The sequence below is a fragment of the Bubalus bubalis genome, chromosome 21, assembly GCF_019923935.1.
Source record: "Bubalus bubalis isolate 160015118507 breed Murrah chromosome 21, NDDB_SH_1, whole genome shotgun sequence".
NCBI classification, from domain to species: domain Eukaryota; kingdom Metazoa; phylum Chordata; class Mammalia; order Artiodactyla; family Bovidae; genus Bubalus; species Bubalus bubalis.
The window spans coordinates 54,385,726-54,407,177 of record NC_059177.1 but is presented as its reverse complement, the minus strand read 5'-3'; the positions used below and the strand labels follow the sequence as shown (position 1 = coordinate 54,407,177).

The 21,452-nt window shown below is 56.4% G+C and overlaps 1 protein-coding gene across 3 annotated transcripts in view; it reads left to right on the top strand.

Moving 5' to 3' along the window:
• Window positions 1-21,452, top strand: part of ATP2B2 (ATPase plasma membrane Ca2+ transporting 2) — a 376,005-nt gene that overhangs the window by 196,782 nt on the left and 157,771 nt on the right. The window contains exon 1 of one of the 3 annotated variants that reach the window (XM_006077475.4): window positions 6,825-6,954. The exons of the other annotated variants lie outside the window; for them this stretch is intronic. The gene's annotated coding sequence lies outside the window, so the exon portion shown is untranslated. Of the gene's footprint in view, window positions 1-6,824; window positions 6,955-21,452 lie in introns of those variants that run through there. 3 annotated transcript variants of the gene reach the window in all.

The following is a 21,452-nucleotide window of genomic DNA, read 5'->3' as shown; positions in this document are numbered from 1 at the left end:
TAGCTGTGGGTACCTAGATTGTGCGTTGGCACAACGGAGAACACTCAGCACACAGCCCATGTGGCCCCTGCAGCCAGCCTTTCACTGTGACGAGCCACAGGCCACGTTCACAGCTGAACTTCTCACTGGTCAGAAGCCCAGCCGTGTGTCCAGTTTCCCCGTCCCTCAGCAGGCAGGCCTCTCAGCTTGGAGCATCTCAGTTGTCACCCCTCTGACCTTGTCCTTTTTCCCTGCTGGGTCCCTGCAGCCTCCTGGGTGGGAAGACGTCCATAGAGGTCGCAGACAGTGCTCAGTTCGAATGCTCGATCCTGTTCCACACAGCTGTGTCCCCTTAAGCGAGCTACTCACCCGCTCTGGGCTGCTGCTTCTCCTCTAAACTGAGGCCTGAGAACACTAAATTCTCCTGGGGTGGTGACGAGGAGTAAAATGGTAGCTCTTGTGTTAAGTGCCTGGCACATAGTAGGGGCTCAGCAAATAACAGATTTTCTTCCCTCTTCTCCTGACATTCCTGGATTCACCATCCCCACTCTCTGTTTTTCTCCTTTCTCCTCCTGTTCCTCCAGGGAGTCAGTCTTCCAGTAGAAATGAAAAAAAAAAAAAATATATATATATATATATACACACATACACACAAATAAATGTTAAATAGGGACCCCAGCACAGTACCTCATATTCAGTGAAGGCTGAATACATATTTGATGACTGAATAATCCAAAGAAATGAATTACTAATGGTGAGATGTCAGGCTGTGGATATCTAGGAGAGAGCATTTAGGGACAAGGGCTCTTCCCTGGGGACATAACTCACCTTGAGTCCAGCCCCAGGCTGAGGCATCTCGAGCCTGTTGACACGTCTCTGGACAGGGTATTCAAGGGAAGTTGGGGGTCTTCCTTTCCCCTTCCCAAGATGGGCAGGCAGAGGGAATCCCATTCATTGACCCATTCAGGACATAGCAACCTTTAATCAGGACCTCCAAGCAGGCCCAAAGAATATTTCCAGAGCCATAGAGAGATGCAAATACCAGTTTAAAACCACCAGGGGAATTGCATTTTCATTCAACAAACCTGTATTCATCAGTTCAATCAATATTTATTAAGGCTGTGTGCCCAGTGCTCGGGATACAATAGGCAAATGAGACTTCTTCCCTATCCCCAAGGAACCTGGCCCCCCTGCCCTGCGATGAACAAGACAGGTATACATAAAAAAATTAATTACAATGACTCTATTGGTGGGGAAGTGGGGGAGGCAGAGATGATGGAGAAGAAATCAGGGAAGGCTTCCTGGAAGAGGAATTGCTGGAGCTGAGTTTGAAGGATGAGTAGAAGTTCTCCTGGCAGATCAGGCAGTGCACGCGGAGACCCAGAGGCATGGAAATGCAGGGGTGTGTTTCATAAGCAAGAAGGACTTGATGTACAGAAGATAAGGGGAGGGGTCTGGGACAGTCATCCAGGCCTCATAAGCCGTGATCGGGAATTTAGGTTTTATGCTGAAGGCACAGGGAAGCCAAAGAGGGGTTTAGAGTAATTGAGGGAGGGCTTTAGGGTGCAGGGGGTGGGTAAGCCAGAGGAGGATAGCAGGGGGAGACCAAGGTGAGGAGGCAGGATGGGCAGATGGGAGTGGGCAGTGTATAGATATTTGTGCATTAACACGGTCACATTAACCTGAAGGATGAACACAAATGAGACCGTGGTTTCCCAAGCCCGGAAAAGGCTGCATCCCCCAGGGAGTCTTCCCAGAGTAGCTTTTGACTCACCAGGCTCTGTTCTATCAGATGGGAAAGTCCCCACTCCCTAATTAGCCTGTATTCCTGGCCTCATGGTTGGGGGGGAAGGGGGGCAGTCAGCCATGGCTGCATACCTGTCCCACCCTGCTGGAGGGTTAGGGTAGGTCCTCTGAGATGTTCAGATCTGTGGGAAATTCAGGTCCCGCATGACTTCCTGGGTCGGGTTTACGCTCACCTCCCACAGACCCTGGGCTCAGCATGGGGCCTCACGCAGCCCTGTTTCGGGCCCAAGTTCCCCCACTCACTCTATGACCTGGGACATCGTTTCACCTCTCTGAACCTCAGTTTCCTCATCTGTAAAATGGGGGTGGGGGGATAAAAATAGGATCTACCTCCCAGAAAGGGCTTCCTAGGTGGCACTAGTGGCAAAGAACCCGCTTGCCAAAGCAGAAGACATTAAGAGACGTGGGTTCGATCCCTGGGTCAGGAAGATCCCCTAGAGGAGGGCATGGCAATCCACTCCAGTTTTCTTGCCTGGAGAATCCCTGGCGGGCTATGGCGCATAGAGTCACAAAGAGCTGGACACGACTGAAATTGGGTTAGCACTCAGGATTTGGCAAATCTCACAACACAGGAGACACCCAGTAGGACGTCAGTATGAATGGCAGCTGGAGTAGCCAGGGGCCAGGCCTGCACCCTCCTTACTGAGGGAGCAAGACCCGGGGGAGGCCGGGAAGCGGGGACCCGGGTTTGCAACTCAGCAGGGCTGACTGGGCTTTCAGAGTTCTGGAGGCTGGCCCTGCCCAGGCCCCGCCGGTGGCATCTGAGGACCATCATTCGCCAGCGGGACAAAGGGCTACATGAGGCCCACTCCCCCAACCTTTCCTGGTTGGGAAAAGAAGCTGACCCCTGTGTTTTTTCTATGAATAACAGCTGCCATTCTCTCTAGCGTGCAGACCTGCCAGATAGGTATTACTGTCCCAGTTGTGCAGATGAGAAAATGGGGACCCAGGGAGATTGAGTCACTTGCCCAGAGTCACACAGCTGGTAAATGAAGGAGCCGGGATCTGAACTCAGCTTTGTCTGACCACAAAGCCTCAGCCCAAGACCAGGTTGTCTCAAGGGACTTTTGGACCTTGGTGGGAGTGGATGGAGGACCCCAACGTGGTCGAGGGAAGAGTTAGGCCACGCTGGGCCACGAGGCCTCCTAACATTCTGTGGCCCCTTAAAGACCAGGGGCCTCAGAGAGTCTGAGTCATGGGCCTCAGAGCTGGGTGGATTGAGGCAAGGACAGACAGACGGGCTTAAATCTTGAGTGGCACAGATCTGGGTTCGAATCTGAGTTCTGGCCCTCCCTGGCCCTGTAACTCCTAAGCAAGTCATTCGAAATCTCCAGGCCTCAGTTTTCTCCTGTAAAATGGGAAGAAGCCCAGACTCTCCGGCAGGGGCCTTTGGAAATAGCTTCTCATCCCCCAAAGGGCCCAGCCAGCAGCTCCTTGTGATGGCAGCTTCCCCAGGACCCCGGCCCAGGCTTCAGGAGACCTTGAGCTGGGCAAGGCCAAGGCAAGCTTAGTTCTCATTTCTGCTTCCCCTCAAGGGGGGAAAGCCACAGAGAGCCTGTTACCTTCCAGAAGGGACACAGCGGGCCTCAGACTGCATCCCACTCTGCCTCCCTCAGACCTGTCTGGACCTACCTTGTCAGTCTCCCCCGTGAAAAATGCCTGGGCCAGGCTCCCACCCTCATCCCTGGGTGGACAGACCCTCTCCACTTCCCCTGTCTTTTCGGCCCTGGGATCTGCCCCCGGGGAGAAAACTGGCCACCTAAACACAAGTTGAAATCCCACTGGAACCCTACCCTGTTTCTCAGATCTTCCCCCAACCCTGACCTCAAGCCGTGTTCCCCACAAGCGAGATCATGCTGGAGGCAGAAGCTATGGGCGCTCCTCCTGGCTGGCCCCTGCCTCTCTCTCCCACTTCCCTGTAGGTGACCCTGACCTGTCATTTCCAACCTTCCCAGAGTTGCAACACTAGTGCCATTGTTTGTCTGATTTCACAACGCCTCTGCCTGTCCAGTACCTCCTACCCCCAACATATCCTGGAAGGACAGGCCAGATGCCCCAGGTGTGTCTGCTGTCGGAGGGGGAGGCAAAGGGGGCCAGGGATGAATGTCTGTGGCCAGATTTCACCCTTAGGAATGACCTTGGTGAGCCCCAGACACCTTTTATCTTCAGGCTTCAGTTTGCTCAGCTATAAAACAGGAGAGCTGGATAAGCGTCTTTCACGTTGCGGTATTTGATAACGTAAAACCACACAACAGCAGATTCACTCGAGCCTTTATTGTGGCACCTACCGTGTGCTGGGAGCTGGAACCTGGAGACAGAGTTGATGTGGTCACAAGCCTGGAAGGGAGACAGATGTGAAATGTGGTCAGAGCTGGGCCAGAGTTATGGACCAATTCTGTTGCTGGAATCAGAATTGATTCCAGGGGAGGGGTAAGGCAGGTGCATTTGAGCTGGACTTTGAAGGATGAGTAGGAGTCTGTGGGCCTAACATAAGGAAAGCTTCCAAACTCTGCCATTTAGCACTTGGACTGCCTCAAAAGTTAGGGAGTATCCTGTACTTGGGGCATGGATGCAGAGGCTGAAGTACACAGGCCTGAAATGCCAAAGAGATGGGAGCTTAGCCAGATGCCGTGCTAGGCTTAGATCCTGAGAACCAAAACCCATGAGCTCCCAAGAGTTTGGTGTCCCTTAGTGAAGGCTCAGCCCAGCCCTCACAGGGGTCAGGGAACAGGCTGTCCCTGTTAGGACAGCCAAGCGGATGAGTGTGGGCCCTCAGGTGGCCTGTGTCTCTGCCTTCATGTGTAGGGAGCCCTGGGCTTGTAGTCCTCAGGCTTGGAGCACGGGTTCCGTCTGCCCCCTTCCCAACTGAGGGACCTTACCCTGGCCACTGCAATGCCTCGGGCCCACCGAGGTTCCCCATCTGTAATATGGGTGCTCTCTCTAGCATACTTGTGAGAAGTAAGTGATTTACTGTTTTGCAGGTGGCCTCTGAGAACTAAAACGCACTGGACACGGGAGGGATTATTCTTTCTGGACAGTGGCTTGTAAGCGGCCCCTTGCAGGGCTGTTTGCTTTGTAATCACAGGGAAAGAGCCGTGTGTGCCCCCAGTCATCTCACAGTCATAGAGGTGGGATTCCTGGCCCAGACACCGTTGTTCCCACTGGACGGGAGCTGAAGTGGGCCTCTCCCCTCTGCCGTTCTGTGCTTGCCCTCACCCCAGCACCTCCAACACTTTTACTTGGCCCCATGTTGGGGGGCAGAGGCTTCCCCCCACCCCAGGCCCTGGAAAAGGGGGTACTCCTGGTATGGCCCCTCCTGAAGTAGGGTATGTCTTAGGAGTCTGAGTGGAGGGGGACCAGTGGAGTACCCCTGTTGGCACCCCCTGAGAAGGGGCCGAGGCAGGAGGTCCCAGCCTCCCTGAGCGGCGTCCAGGGCTGCTCCTTTGGAACGCAGCCCGGTGCCCCCTCCGCCGGCCCCAGGGGAGCCCAGGCCACCCCGCGTAGCATCCTCAGCTTCTCACCAGCCTCCTGCATCTCACTTGGCCTGGCCCAGTGGCAGAAGGGGACCCCAGGCGGGGCTGGTGCGATGAAGGGCAAGGGGGTATCTGTGTGGCCGCTGGTGCTCCTGGTTCTCTGCCTCTCGTGGCCCCTCTGCCCGGGCCGGGTTCTGATTTTGGTGCAGTGCAGACTTTCAGCTTAACGAGACAAATTGATATTCTGTGCCAGCCCAGGGATGGAGCGGCAGTTCGGGACGCTCGGGCGGGCAGCTCAGAAGTGGGCTGGGAGTGGGGGCAGGGGAAGGAGGCAGCTGGAGTCTGGAGCGGCCTCCCAGGGCACCCCCAGCCCTCACCCTGCCCCTATAGCACCCCTTCCGTGTGGACAGGTGCCCCGAGACACTGTCCTAAAGGTCCTTCCGCCTTCAGTGCCTCCTGCCAAGCAGGAAGAGGGAGCAGGCCGGTGGAGGGGGAGGCTCCGGAAACTAAGAGAGGCCCCTGCATGCACTGTGACCTCCTACCCTTGCTCCCAGGGCTGGCCTCCTCACCCATCAGGAGGTAAATGGGCAGCAGGTCTGCAGAGAAGAGGTGGGAAGAAGCCGGCAACTGGCTGGGGGAATCCCATTCTTGCAGACTCCTTGTTGGGGGTCTCTGGGGTCCTCTGGACACCATCAGCCCCCCAGCTCATCACCCTGCAAATTCTGGAGAGGTGCAAGGCATACGCAGCCCTTTGCCAGGGGCACTTGTGAGTGGAGAAATGGCCCCTGGAGAGAGTCCTCTGCAGACCTGCAGCCCCCCGGCAGGTGGGGGTGCTCCCAGCCCGCAGTGGGGCTGCGGTGGGTCCAGGGGCTGTGGGGGTCCAGGGGCTGTGTTGCCATGGCAGCAGGGAGCTCACTGCCGGCTTGGTTCCATTGGTCCTACAACCACAGTTGTGTTTAGTCTGTCTTGAGTCCACCCGCTCCCCATGTGACCTTTGCCCCCCCAGGTCTGGGGGTGTCCTGCTCAAAAAGAGGGGGCACCAGAGCCCCTGCCTAGCTGAATGGGTCCCTCGGAAAGTAAAGGAAAGTAGGGCGGTATGGGCAAAATCCTCCCCTCTCTATCAGTGCCCCCCCTACCCCGCACGTCCACCGCTCATCCGAAGGATCCCCTCCCCTCCAGGGCAGCCCCGAGCCTACCCCCACCATGCCCTTGACATCCCCTCCTGCTTGGGGGAGCGGGCATATTCCTGGGACTCTGCCAGCTTCGGTTCCTCATGACCCCACGGGGAGAATTAAAACCGCAGACAACACCGTGGCGGTGGCGGTGGTGGTTCGGTCCGCGCACCGCCGCCCCCGCCCCCCGCCTCCCCCAGCCCCCCATCAGAACGCGCCCTCTCCGCGCCCCTCCCTCGTCCTCCGGTGCCCCCTCCCCCAGCCTGGGCGGCTGTGCAGCGACAGGGGCGGCCTCCACCTCCCCCGAGATCTTGCATTTTGCCGGCTAGATGCTCTCCTAGAAGCCGGCGCCGGCGCCTTCCCACCTCCCCCCCGCCCCCCCACCTGCTCGGGCAGGATGGTACAGTCTGCAGAGGGACCCGGGCACGCCGGCTGGGCTCAGCCGCGGGACCAGCTGCCGCACCGCGATTCCGGGGCTGCCCGCCTGGAAACCGTGCCGGATTTGTGGCGATTTTCGTAGCCAAGTAAGTACCGGCATCCCCCAGCATGAGAAATAAAAAATAAAAAGCGCCCCATTTCGCTCTCCCCTCATCCATTTTATTTTGTTTCATTTCATTTCTTTTTTTTTTCCAGTGCTGATGGTGGCGGCGGTGGCAGCGTTGGTGGGGGGGAGGGGGGTGGGTAAGAGCCGGGCTTGTTTATCTGACAGCAGCTCAGGCTGCACTAGGAGCCGGCCCGCTGAGGGAGACACTAGTGTGAGGGTCCATGTGCTGTGGGGGGAGGGCTGGGGCGCCAGGGACATGGGCAGGGGGGCCTCGGACAGGCGGATGCCCGGGGTCTCAGGCAGATTCTGGCCGCCTCTGGGCAGCGGATGCATCTAATGGACGTTACGCAAGGGCCGGCCGGCAGGCAGTGGGGGCAAGGTTCTTTTCCTTCTGAGCTTCGTCCCAGGGAGACGCAGGGGACCGGAGGCTGCCCCCTGCCCGCCGCGGCCAGAGTCCCGGGAAAGAGGCAGAGGGAGGCCCCCGTGGAGGGTCCCCTCGGTGGGGTGGGCTGCTGCGGAGTACTGGGGAGCCCCCCCCCACCCCGCCCCGGGTCAGGCCAGCCGGGCGTGTGGTGGCAGGGGCACGTCCCCCAGGTTCCTGAGACGGCCTGGTGAGGAACAGGAGTGGCATGGCCAGCCGTTTTGCAGCAGTCATGCTGGGTGGTGGAGTTGGCACTTTCGCCCCAAAGCCCCAACCAGCCTCGGTGGCCTCTGGCTGAGCCCTAGGCATCGGGCAGGGGGGCTCCTCCCTGCCCCCAGGCAGGGTCAAGGTTGGGAAATCCAGCAGGGGGCCTCTGCATGCCCCAAGGATGAGCTGCCCTGGCAGCCACCCGTTCTAGCCCAGTGGCCGGTCCACGCCATGGCTGTCCTCTGCTCACCCAGGTCGTGTGGGGAGGGGTCGGCCCAACCTGGCTCGACCTTCAGAAGGGTAAGTGAGCAGGCAGGCTCTGCCAGCAGAGGGTCTAGGTGCGACGCTGAAGCCCCCTTGCGCGGCACGGAGCGGGCTCCTCTCCTTGCCTGCATTGCTCTCCAGGTCGCTGGGAGGAGGCAGAGCTGACGTTTGGGGCATCTCCAGGAGTGGCGGGCGCCATCCGGAGAAATTCTTCTTTGACGTGTGAGGGAGGAGGGGGCTTGGAGCACAGGACCCGGGGCCCTCCGCCTGTTAACTTCGCTGGAAGAGCAGAGGCAGGGAGGGGACTGTGTCTCTGGGGGAACCCTGCTGGTGAGGGGGGTGGTGTCCAGGAAAGAGGCAGGTGGCCCATATTATTCAGCCACCTTCATACTCCCCCTAGTCCCATTCTCATCAGGGCACACATACATCCACAGATCTGCACAGATGCACAGATACAAATATAGTACACAGAGTAGTGCATCGTATGTGTTCAAATTATACACACACATATGGCATGCCGGTGCCCCCAGATACACCCCAGCACATGTGAATACAGTTCACAGCCCTGAATACCACCTGCTCACCTGCAGAACACAGCATCTACACGACTGCAGCATGCATGTGCCTGCACACGCGCGCGCACACACTCACACCTGTGAGGGCAGCATGCCCTCACATGCGTGCAAGCAGCGCCAACCCAGAAATGCCGTAGGCTGCCCACGGGTGCATCGGCCCGCATGCCGCGAGGCCCCGTGGCAGCCGTGACTGTGGCTTGTGAAAGTGACAGGCACACACGTGTGGCGTCCTGTGTGCCATCCGCATGCCTGTCCATGCACTGGCAGCTGCAGGGCCTGCTGGGGTGTACCCACAGGTGAGTGTGTGTTGCCCAGGTACTAAGATGGCCCAGGCAGAGATGTAGCACACACTCGCCCCTCGACAGGCAGGCCTCCTTCGTGGGAGTGCAGGTACCTCCCTGGGCGCTGGGAGGGGATTGCGCCCCAGGGGACTGCCTGTGGGGACAGAGGGACACTTGCCCCCACACAGGCCTGAGGGGAGGGCTAGCCCACATTCCCAGAGAGCCGTGTCTGTGCTCAGCAAGGCCATCTTGGCTTCTTGGTGCTCTGCAGAAGTGCCTGGAATTGGAAAGGAAACAGAGGAGGAGGCGGATGTGACCTCTGCCCATGACCCAGACCACCAGGAGCCCCGACTAGCCCCGCTACCCCCTTCTCTGGGCACCCAAAAACCGGCACGCTGGTGTGGGGTCTTTGAGAGCTGGGGCGTGGGACGCCTCCGGCAGCCTCCAAAGTCTTCTTCAATCCGAAAGTCAGGAAAGCTGCCCGTGGCTGGTCCCCTCCCTCTGTTTTCCCACTGACCACCCCACCCCTCCCCCCACCCTGTCTCTCTCCGCCCAGGACAGGTGCGGGTCAAGGACACCGGGACAGATGATAATAAGCCAGCTAGCCTTCACGGAGCTAATGACTCCGTGGTTGGCACTTCAGTGAGGCCTCCCATAGCCTTCTTATCCTCACATCCCAGATGAAGAAGCTGCACAGAGAAGTGAAGGCACTTACCCAAGGTCACACAGCCGGAACGTGGCAGAGATGGGGGGTAGGCTAGGCTGCCTGGATCCCTGCCTGACCCCTGAGACACCCTCCTCCTCTCCCGTCCTGTGAAAGGCCAGCTCCAATTTGGGCTGCCAGCCTCTTGAGCACCAGCCAGCCAAGATCTTAGGGTCTGGGGGTGCGGCTCCAAGAAAGGGTCCAGAGGGTCTCCTGTGGGTGAAGGCGGAACCCTCCCCAGGCAGGTGTGGCCCTGTCCTGGGCAGCCGGATACCTCTGCCACCCTGCGACCCCACGGAATTGACACCTACACCCAGCCAGGGGAAGGGACTTGTCCCAGGTCATACTGTGCTCAGTGGAGAGTGGGGAGTCTTGCCAGCCTCCCTCTGGTCCCAGGCACCCAGCAGCAGAGGCCTGTTTGGGCCACTGGTTTCCCCCAGATACTTGAGTCTAAGGTAAAAGGCTGCCCACGCCAGGCCCAGGCTCCACCCCTGGGCAGCTGTGTGACCTTGGAAAAGTCTCTCTGTCTCAGCATCTCAGTGTCTTCACGTGTGGCCAGGGCAGACCTGTCCCTGCCCTGCCTGGCCTGCAGCTGGCCAGGGCCCTGGACTCCTGCAGAGGGCTGTGTACAGAGCCATGCCTGGAGTCGGGGCCAGGAGCCGGGGCAGCAGAGCACGTTGCTGCTGTGATCGGCCAAGGTCAGGAGCGAAGACAAGAACCTAAAGAATCATCTGTGGGGGCAGATCTTTGGGTCCCCCAGTATGTCAGGAGGTCCTGGGGACTGCCTCTTCATCAGAGTCCCTGCGTTCTCATCTCTACGGCTCTGAGACCCCGGGGAGGGGGGAGCCGAGGGGCGTGAGAATGAGCTTTTGGAGCTCACGGACTCTTGGAGCTGGGGGTGCCTGCCATCAGGCGGCTCCCCAGCCACCACCACCTCCTGGGAAACTGAGGGTGCCTGGCAAGTTGGCGGCAGAAGGAGACTGAACCTTGGCTGTCCAGCCCTCCAGTCCTCCGTCCGACCCCCAGCCCCTGACTTCCACGTGCACAGTTAAATCAGGCCTCTCTGGGAGCAGGCAAGCTTCAGGTCCCATGTGGCTGGGAGGAGGGCTCCAAGGAGACTCCCTGGGCCTTGGCCCTGAGCCCTGGGGATGCCTCACCCCGGCCGTGTCCTGACAGTGGTGACAAGGCTCCTATCTGTAACTCCACTCTGCCCTTCTCTAGAACGGAGATAGTTTTAAAGTAGGGCTGCTTAACTCAGGGCTTCCCGGGTGGCTCAGAGGTAGAGAACCTGCCTGCCAGTGCAGGACACGCGGGTTCAATCCCTGGGTCAGAAAGATCCCCTGGAGGAGGAAATGGCAACCCACTCCAGTTATCCTTGCCTGGAAAACCCCATGGATGGAGAAGCCTGGTAGGCTACAGTCCATGGGGTCGCAGAGTCGGACACAACTGAGCGACTTCACTGTGTCACTTTTTGAGAGCTGAAAGTGGATGGAGGCAGTGTGTCTGGGATTCCAGGTGACCACCATTGCCCAGTTCACCCATCTGTGGATGGATGACAAGGGTACCCACGTCCCGGGCTGCGGTAAAGCGCGAGTGAAAGAGTGCTGGGCTCAGGATGTGGCTTGTGTTCATGGCTTAGTGAATGGAAACTGTGGAGACAGAACTGGAAGGTGTGAGCTAAGAACCTACCTCCGCGGCTTTTGCGTGCCCTTGTGTCAGCCCTGCCGCCTCTTGGAGGCTCGGTTTTGGATCTGTAAAGTGGGACTGTGTTTCCCAGTCTGCCCACTTCATAGGACTGCAGGGTGACAGCAGTTAAAACAGAAGAAATAATGTGATTGCCGGGAGACGTGTTGAGGGCTTCACCCTGCCCTCCAGCCCTCGGAAGCATCCTGCACATCTCAGGAAGCCTCTGCAGGGTTCCATGCAGAGGTGGCCGGGCCAGATGTGGTCAGGGGAAGGGACACCAGGACTGGGGTCTCTGAGGCTACAGAGGCCCCGGGTGTGGGGGAGACGACCTTGGTCTGAGGATTGAGTGACCGGGTTTCCAGGCCCACCTCTGGCATGGATCAGTGACTTTGGGCAAGTTGTGATGGCACCCTGGTCCCATGCTCCCCCTGGAAGGCGGGGACCGTGATCCCGCCCGCCTCATGTCCTCAGTGGGAGCAGATTCTCCCGCCAGCCGGCCCTCGGGGTGAAGAGGCTGAGCCAGGGCGCGTCGGAGGCATGACCAGCCGCAGCAGTTACGACTGCTGTGTGTGTTTGCTGTGGCCACTGTTGCAAACGACCACAAACTGTTTAATGGCTTAAAACAATGAAAGTTATTTTCTCACAGTTCTGGAGGCTGGAAGTCTGAAATCAAGGTGTTGGCAGGGCCAGTTCGCCCTAGAGGCCCCGAGAGAGGCGATACAAGGCATTCCTTGGCTTGCAGCCACGTCACTCCCTCTCAAATCCGTATTCATCTCACCCTGTGTCCTCTCCCCTTTCACCTCCTCTTTATAGTCACTGAATACAGGGCCCACCCTAAATCCAGGATGACTGAGATTTACAAAGACCCCCTTTCGAAATAAGGGCACCTTCTGAGGTGCCGAGTAGGCTTGAATTTGGGTAGACACGAAGCAACCCATTGCAGTCACGAATGAAGTCAGCCACTGTACCTGCAGGTGTGTGGCCCCCAAATACAGACGGCCTCCTGGAAGGGACTTGAGCATCCCGAGTTTCTGCATTTGCCGGGGGTCTTGGGACGACTGTATTTGTTGAGCATTTACTGCCGTGTATGTGTTAGTTGCTCAGTTGTGTCCAACTCTTTGTGACCCCATGGACTGTAGCCTGCCAGGCTCCTCTGTCCATGAGATTCTTCAGGCAAGAATACTGCAGTGGGTTGCCATTTCCTTCTCCGGGGGAATCTTCCCAACCCAGGAATCGAACCCAGGTCTGCATTGCAAGCAGATGCTTTACTGTCTGAGCTACTAGAAAGCCCCTTTACTGCCAGTGAATCCAACGCACATTGCTGCATTTCCTCACTGTTACCCATTTTACAGACAAAGAGACTGAGGCCTGGGGAGTTCAGAAGTGCCCAAGTCACCCAGCAAATGAGGGGCAGAGCTGAGAATGTACCTAGGTCTCCAGTGCACTTTCTCCTTCCTCCCTTGGTACAGCTGCTGAACGGAGGCTCCACGTAGCCAGGAACCCATAGGGCAAGACCTCCAGCCAGCCCTGTGTTCACCCAGAGCCTGTAGGGCCTTGGGGAGAGAAGAGCTAAGAGTGGGCAGGGTAGCTGGCGGGGCGTGAGTGAGCCCTGCTGGCCTCCGAAAACCAGTGCAGGGCAGAAGGTTGAGAGCCCACAGTCCCTTCTGTGAACCTCAGTGTTCTCTTCTGGAGAATGGGACAGCAGCCACTCAGTCTGTGGGATCATAGCCAAGTTCTAAAATGCTAATCCTAATAGTCATTTCTAATAGTTAAAATGTATCCTCAAGCATTTTACAAATATTTTTTTAACTTAATGTGTGGGAGGGTAATTGCTTAATCCAAGCCATATGCTAGCTAACAAGTGGCTCCACCATGAAATAGCCGTGCGTGGTTGAACCAGTGACTTAACCTCAGTTTACTCCTCCGTTAAGTGGGGGTAACATCAGTAGCCACCTTCTCAGTTGTGAGAGGCAAATGGGTTTCAAATCAAGTGCCTGGTGCTGTGTTGCAGTTGAGGGCCCAGAGGATGTTTCTTCATCTGTACGATGGGGAGTAATAAAAGTGGTGTTGTTGTTATACAGTTGCTTGTGGGAGAATTTGGTGAAGTAATGCAAAGGAAGCGCTCAGCTCAGGGCCTGCCCAGAGGTCAGTGTTAAAGTAATTGCCTCTCGTGCCATCAGGTAGACTTGAATTGAAATCCCAGTGCCAGCGTTTGCTGCTGTGTGACCTTGAGCTTTGCCTCTCTGAGCTTGAAGAACCGTATCTCACAAACATATCTGTGCACGATGTGATGGACAAAACTATCACAAGTGAAGCCCCCACCGCATCAGGTGTTTGAAAGACGTTGCATTTCTGTCCTGCTTTTGGGGAAGGGCCCCCAGAGGACTTCCTTAAAGATATCTGCAGAAGGGGCAAATCCTGGTCCCAGGGCTGGAGTGGATTTGATTCAAAGACCCAGAGATACTGTGCTGTAGTGAAGCCTGGGGTTGGACGAGCTTGTTGGGGGAAGCCGTGAGTGGATGACCGTGTTTGGGATCCAGGAGCCTTGTAGCTCCTGGGGAAGGAAGCGGGTCTCTCCAGGCTTCTCCTGCCACTGCAAGGGAAGTTGTCTACAAAGGTCTGGACTTCTCCACGCCAGCCCAGGCTGCTTCACCTGTCCACGCCTGGCTGCCCAGGGGCTGCACTGCAGGAGCTGTGGGCAGTTTGGTCCAAAGGCATCGCTGCAGCCTGGCCTCCCTAGACCGAGTGCCGGCTCCAGGGTAGCTCGGGAGCTGAGCTGCCACCACTTCCTGTCCAGGCTGGGCAGGGCAGGAGGATCCTGGGGAGGCTACAAGGGGCTCTGGGCTCCAGCTGCCCGAGTCTGCTCCTCGACCTGATGCGCCAGGGGGAGGGGGGGCAGGGGGAGGTCCCACATGGCCTGGCTGAGCGGTGATGTGGACGGTGGTTCAGGACCAAGTGTGGGCCCAGCCGGCCCAGCCTCAGACCTGAGGCCCAGGTGCTGACCAGCTATGTGCCCTTCACCTTTGGGCCTCAGTTCCCTCAGCTGTCAAATGGGGGCAGCGCCTCCCTTGTAGGGCATGGTGGTGAAAGCTGAGTCTCATGGGGATGGCGCGGTGCACGTTTTGACATGTCTGAATCAGGGCACGCAGTAGACCCAGCCATGCCTCTCTCTTTCTGAAGCATACATAAAGTAGCGATGCTTCTTCCAGCAGATGCATCTTAGCTTCACTGAAACACGGTGAATAAGATAATAACCTATCAAGGACTTGGACAGGGCCACCAGGCGGGGAGAACAGAGTCATCTCCCACCTGCATGCCCAGCTCAGTCACAGTGGAATCTTGGGTGTTCCTGTGCATCTCACAGGAGCCCTCATTTCCTCTTCTGAAATGATCCCGGCCTCCCAGAGCTGTCGTGAGAAGTTAACAAGCTCCTGTGTGTACCACGTGCCCAGCAGAGTACCCGTATGCAGTAGGTGTCTAATAATTCCCAGTTCAGAGCAAACAATGAAGATGGTAGTACAGGGAGGAGTTTAAAGCCCAGACTCTAGGATTTCAACTCCTGCTCCACCGCTTCCTTGCTGTGTGACTTTGTGCCAGCTTCATAGCTTCTCTGTGCCTTGATCCCACCATCTTAAAATGGATGTAACAGAAGTATCCAATTCATTCGATTGCTGTGAGAATTAAATAGAATTAAAGTGCCTGGAGGAAGTGCTTGACTGAAGTGTAAGCAATTATTATTCAATGAGCTTCTAATGAGTCCCTTCTAGTTCCATAAATGGTAGCGAAAATGGACACAGGGCTCAATAAAATAATAGCAAGACAGACTGCACCCATTTTATAGATGAAACGGCTGAGGTCCAGGTTTTACGTCAGTTTGCCCAAGGTCACACAACTGGCCCTCCCCAGAGCAGGAACCTGACCCCAGCTCCAGGCACCAGTCTGATGTCTCCTCCTGGCCTGTGTCAGTCTGGAACTCTGTGATTCTCATGGAGAACAAGGTTCCTGCCCGGGGGAGGGTGGGTTTCAAGAAGAAACAGCAGCCAGATGCAATGTCTTCCAGGTTGGGGTTCCCATCAGAAGTGGTTTCTTCTTCCTTTATGTCTCTACCTGTTCCCCACGGTGAAGGGGATGGGGCTGAGCTGGGCCAAGCCCAAGGCCTACAGAGCCTGCCACCCCCGTCACCCTGCGGGTCTACCTGCCAGCCCTGCTGGCCTCTAAGTGCCTTCTCGGGGACTGCTGCAGAGTTGACACAGCAAAGCTCCCTCCTGGAGGGAGTTAAAGCCCCGCTGGCCAGCTGGTCCAGATGCCGAGCTGTGCCAGGGTCACAGAATGGATTGGGATGGGAGAGGGCGAGCAGAGACCGGGGTGCAGTTGGCCCTTGACAGACACTCCAAGTAACCTTGGACTCGTCACGGTCCCTCCCTGGGCACCAATCTCCCATCTTTGAAACGAGGACTTTGGAGCCAGATGGGCCCCCTGGGACTTTAAATGTCTAAGATTCAAAATTTCCCAGACATTGCTGATAGTCAAGGTTACTGGGAAGGGCCAGGGCTGGAAGAGAAGGAGCCTGTGGCTCTGTGTGCACATCCTTGGGGATCTGAGATTGGGCTTCCTGGGAGCAAGCCTGAGACAGCAGTCGCTCCTGTTCACCCCAGGATGATTCCAGAGGAGGAGGCAGGCCGAAGGTCTAACAGCCCAGCAACTGGGGAGCAGGGTCTGCTGGGGGGGGGGGGCGGGGGGCACCAACCGCGGCCCTGCAGTCCTGTATATTTGCAATGCGGAGGTCGCTGAGAACCAGCCTCTTCCTAGCAACTATCTGAAGGCAGGAGATTAAGAGCTCTTTAGGCCACTTCTAAATTTATCAACTTACATGACTCACTTCAGATTAAAATGAGGCCCTTCTCCCCATTCCCACCCCCAGCCAATTTCAAGTTTCCAAGCTCAGAGGGAGGATCTTGAAAAGGGAAGAGAATAGAAATCGATAAAACCAATATTGGCTGAGGACTTAGCATGTGTCAGGCCGGCTGCAGCCCCAGGTATAAGGTGGTAGGTGAGAGCAGACGCCCAGCTGTTGGCTGGACCATGAGTAACTTCTGTGCCCAAGGTGTGGCCTCGCCAACCATGGTCCTTGCACCTCAGTGGGCCTCAGTTTCCTCATCTATGAAATGGGGCCAGTGTTGGGAGGAGCTGTGGCTGTAGCCACCCACACTCAGTCAGTGGGAATAGAATATAGGGTGACTGGGGGTTGAGGTCCAGGCTGGTTGTGGGTGTTTCTTTGCCCTCTCGGAGGCCAGGGTCTGCCCAGACATCTGCAGGCAGAAGGAACAGCTTCCTTCACCCTGGGACTTCCAGAAGCTTCTCCAGGAATCTCTGAGCTCCAGGGTCAGAGCTAGACAGTGAGACCCCAGCAAGTAAAGGTGAATGGAGGCTGGTGCTGACCAGTGACCCGAGAACTTTCCCCTGGGGACCTCCTCGAGCCTCACTGCAGCCCTCATGGTAACCAGATTACCGGTAACAGCGTCATTAACCAAGGGCTTCTGTGCACAGCACCATCCACACATGTCCCTTCACCCCTCATGGCCATGACTGGATCCCTTTACAGAGGGACACCCAGACTGGGGGGAGTGTGGCAGTTCCAGCCAGCTCTCCCAGCTGAGAAGGGCACCCCTGGGAGGAAGCCTGCCCCCCCGCCCCCATCATCCTACTGTGTGCATTGGACTCGGGGGACCGAGGCCCAGGGCAGAGTCGCCCAAGGTTGCTCAGTGAGAGCCAGAACACCAGGACTCTGTCCATGGTACTGGCCACCACCCCAAAAGCTCATAATACTGCCCCAACCCTCCAGGAGAAAGGGTGAGGCCTCGGGCCAGACATCAAGCCAGGAACAGGGTCACTTACACTGTGTGCCCAACACAGATGCCCACTGGTGCAGAGGACATTCAGGAGACCCTGCGTGCTGACACCTCGGCAATGCCAGGCCTGGGCCCCAGGAGTCAAGCACGGCCTGCTCTTCATTCTCACCCTCTAGGATACCCGGGTGACCCTGGTAGGGTCGGAGCCACACTGGGGCCACCTTTGGGCCAGAGCGGTGACTACTTCCTTAAGTGCCTCCTGGGCACTTCAGACCCCAGCTTTGCCACTGACAGGCTGCATCCCCTGGGTGGGCTGTTGCTTTCTGAGCCTTGTAGTTTTCGCCTCTGAAACGGGGAAGTGACCACAGCCATCGTGGAGAGGGTAGGCATGAGTCGCAGGCCCTGTGCATCTCCTGCCGGCTGCCTCCTCACCAACGGGGTTATCACCCCGGCTCAAAACACGCGGTTTCTTGTCCATCCTGTGAAGAAGGCATTCTTGTCCTTGCTTTGCAGACCAGACACAGGTGTCCCTCAGAGATGTCCAGGGACTCACTCCGGTCTCGCAGATCAGCAGTAGAGCCATGAGCAGGAGCTGGTCAGTTCTCGTGCTTTGAGGGGCTCGTTGGCGTATTCTCAAGGCCTCAGTAGGCAGTCAGGGGCATTGTGTGAGGGTTTTCGCTACCCGAATGTAGGATTGTGGGATCCTAGGTGGAGAAGACAGCCAAGGGCAGTGGTTAAGAGTGGGCCCTGGAGTCTGAGCACATGGGCTTGCTTCCCAGCCCAAGTGCTTCCTCGCTGTGTGATCTTGAGCAAGTGACGTAACCCTTCTCTGCCTCAGTCGCCTTAGCTGCACACTGGAGTACAATGTAGCGCCAACTTTTCTGGAGTCCTGCTGGTTCAATGAGTTGATGGGTATAAAGAGCTTAGAACAGTGCCTGCCTCTTAGGAAGCTCTATAACGTGTCAGCTATTTATTATTATTAATCATATCATCAGAATGGGACGGGGGAGCCGGGCTTTGCCATCTCTCCCTCAGTCTTGCCTCCAGCCTCCTCCCTGGCCGTGCATGGCCACCAGGGGGCCCTGCTCAGAACGTCCATCTGGCCAGCCACTCTGTGGGCAAGGGCTCAGTGCTCCCTGCTGCCAAGCAGACGGAGCTCAGACTCCTTGGCCCCTGTTCAGCGCTCCCATGACTTATCCCCATCTACCCTTCCAGCACCTGTCTCCAGCTTCACCTTCTTCCCACTCCTCTCTCCTCAGTTAGTTATTTCATCCACTAAGTACACGAGTCATTCAGTACAGATAGGAGTACAGCTCCTGTTCACACCAACCTTTCCCCACCTCTGAGCCTTTGCCCAGACGGTGTCCATCCCTGAACACCCTTCAGCCATCCTTCAGGGCCTCCTGAAATGCAGGAAGACTTCCTGCCTCTCCATTTGTTGTACGCTCCTCCTGTAAGCTCCTGGACCTCTGGAGTCAGGCCCCAGCTAACGAGTCTTGTTTGTTTCCATCTGTGTGTTTGTCAGAGATTTCGTCAGAACATTGTTGAATAAACACATGTGGAACAAGTGAAAGGATGACCTGCCTCACTGGTCCCCCGTATCCTCTCTTGCTCCCCCCCACCACCCCAAATCATCTGTTCTCCCTAAGTGGCCAGATGGATGCTTTTAATGATGCCGACCAGATTGTGGTGCTTTCCGCTTCAGTCTCTGCAGTCCTCCGCCATGCTGCACAGGATGAAACCCAGACTCCTCCCACGGCCTGTAGGCCCCTCATCACACCCCTCGCCCCTCACTCGCCTCCTCTAGCTCACCGGTCATCTTTCCAGTCCTCAAGCTCTTCAGCCTCTTTCCCGCCTCAGGGCCTTTGCACATGTTGTTTCCCCGATCTAGACTGCCCATCCCCCTTCTCTTTCTACTATAGGCTCCATCTCATAGGCCCCCCCACTGAGGTCCTCCCTGATCTATTAAAGGGAGTGTTCCCTGTCACGGCCCTTGTCTTTTAATAGCATTTGTCACAATTCATAGTCTTTTCAGTGTTTATTCTCCTGTTTGTCGTCTGGCTCCCCGACGGCAGATGGGAAGTGCATCCATCCCATTCAGTGGGGGAGGGCTCCTGTTTTGATCAGCTGCTTCGAAGGGGAAAACAGTGTCCGTACTTAGTATCACTCTTGACCCTCGATATACCAGACGGGGAGACGTGATCGTGGGGGTTGCCTGGGAACCTCATGCTCACCCTGCCTGCCTTTAGTCGATCGAACAGGGAGCGGGCAGAGAGAGAGAGGGTGAGCGGGAGCTGCAGCCCCAAACGAGACAAGTGCAACGTGTAGCCTCCTTCTGTTTGCGTTTTGCTGGAGAGAGGGCAGTAGCAGACTGCCAGGCCTCGGAACGGTCTGACGCCAGGCAGCAGTGATGGTGTGAGGCGGACACAGCCGAGGACGGTGCGGGAGGAAGAGCCCCGGCTGCCCACTTCTCTGAGAAATTAGGCTTTGTCGCATTGTGTGTGGCTCCACTGTGTACAATCAGACTTGAAGAGCCTTTAATGATGGGTTTGGGGCCCAGGCCTTAATAAAGGGAAATTTCTGCTGATTAGACCCGCCTAGGACAAGCTCTGGAAAGTGCGTGCCTAACGCTCACCTGCCCCCTTCCAACCTTCTCCCCCCAGCAGGGAACCCAGAGCTGCTAATTAATGTGTCCCCAACCCATGAGGTGCCCGGAAAAGAAACCAGGCGGCAACTGCTCCGAAAACCAATTTCCTTTTTTTAAACTTCAGTCATTTGCATCACAAAAATAATGGTTTGCTTACTGAAACAGGCAGAACGATGCAGAATGGTCTATGTCTACACATCCCACAGCCACCAGATGTAACCTCGGTCTGAACCCTGTTTTGTAGCTTTTAGGATGCATAGTTTCACGGCCCTGAGAAAGGGATACATGTACATAGAGAGTTGATAACACATTATAGTTTTGTTGTTGTCTTTCAAGTATAGTTGATTTACCATATTGTGCTGGTTTCAGGTATACACTGTAACCTGCAAAAAAAAAAAAAAAAAAAAAAAAAACCTGAATCATGGTATAGTTTTATGCTGGAAGTTCTTTTCCTTTCTTTGTTGCTGCTTAGTCACTAAGTCCCATCCAACTCTTTGTGACCCCTTGGACTGTAGCCCACCAGGCTCCTCTGTCCATGGGATTTCCCAGGCAAGAACACTGGAGTGAGTTGACATTTCCTTCTCCAGAGGGATCGTCCTGATCCAGGTGTTGAACCTGCCTCTCCTGCATTGGCAGGTGGATTCTCTACTGCTGAGCTACCTGGGAAGCCCTCTTTACTGGTACATAAGATTGTGGTACAGCTTACAATTTGACTTGTGTGTGTGCGCTCAGTTGTTCAGTCTATCTAACTCTTTGGGACCCTATGGACTGTAGCCCTCCAGGCTTCTCTGTCTGTGGGATTCTCCAGGCAAGGATATTGGAGTGGGTTGCCATGTCTTCCTCCAGGGGATCTCCCTGCCCCAGGGATCAAACCTGCATCTCCTGCACTGGCAGGCGGATTCTTAATCGCTTAGCCACCTGGGAAGCAGCCCCACCTCTTAGTGGTACATAAGATTGGGGTGCACCTTACAATTTGACTTAGTTTTGAGGAAATCTGGCAATTTGCTATCTCCCTCCCTTGCTTATATATTCACATACTGGTAGATACAAGTTTGGAGGGAGTTTGCTTCTTTTCTTTGGAGTCGTTTTGTTTGTACCGTGGCTTTGCTGTGTCCCTTAGGGTGCTGTGGCCCTCCTGGTGGCCAGGCAGTCTCTGAGGGGCACAGAGGCTAGTGCAGGTGACAGGGGCTTGACAGCTGCTCGCCCTGCCACCCACCCACTGTGGTGCCGCGTCTCTGTGCCCCCAGTGCCTCACACACACAGTGCCCATCACAAGCTGGCACCAAGGGGTGCCCGGGGATTGTGCTTCCCCCTCCTCTGCCCCCATGATGTGGACAGTGTGGACTGGCATCATCGCCCCTGCCCCAACCAGAGACATCGTTGCCCTGAGACCCAGAGGAGGGGCAGGGAGCCTGAGCTCAAATAAAAAGGCTGGATGCAAAAGGTCGGCTAAAAAAAGCCACATGCAAACAAAGGCAGGAGGTGAAATCAGAATAACAGGCACAAAGGTCAGAAGGAGAGAAGAATGAAGGGCATTAACCACAAACCTGAAAAGAGCTTCTCACCCCCAAAGCAAATAAGGCTCATTTTAAAAAATCAGCTGAAGCAAGTAGAGGCTTCTCAGTAAGAAGAATGTGATCCTCTGAGGGCAGGTACAGGTCAAGGTGATCCTGTGGTCCAGTCCCAGCCCCCACCCATGGCAGCCAGGTGCCAGGGCCCTGGGCTCCTTCCCTCCTCTGGTTTCTCCATCTGAATGCTGTCAACTGACTCACATCTAGACTCTGCTCTAAGTGCTGGGGGGGATTTGCTGAATACAGCATCCTTCTGGCAATCATTACCCCCACT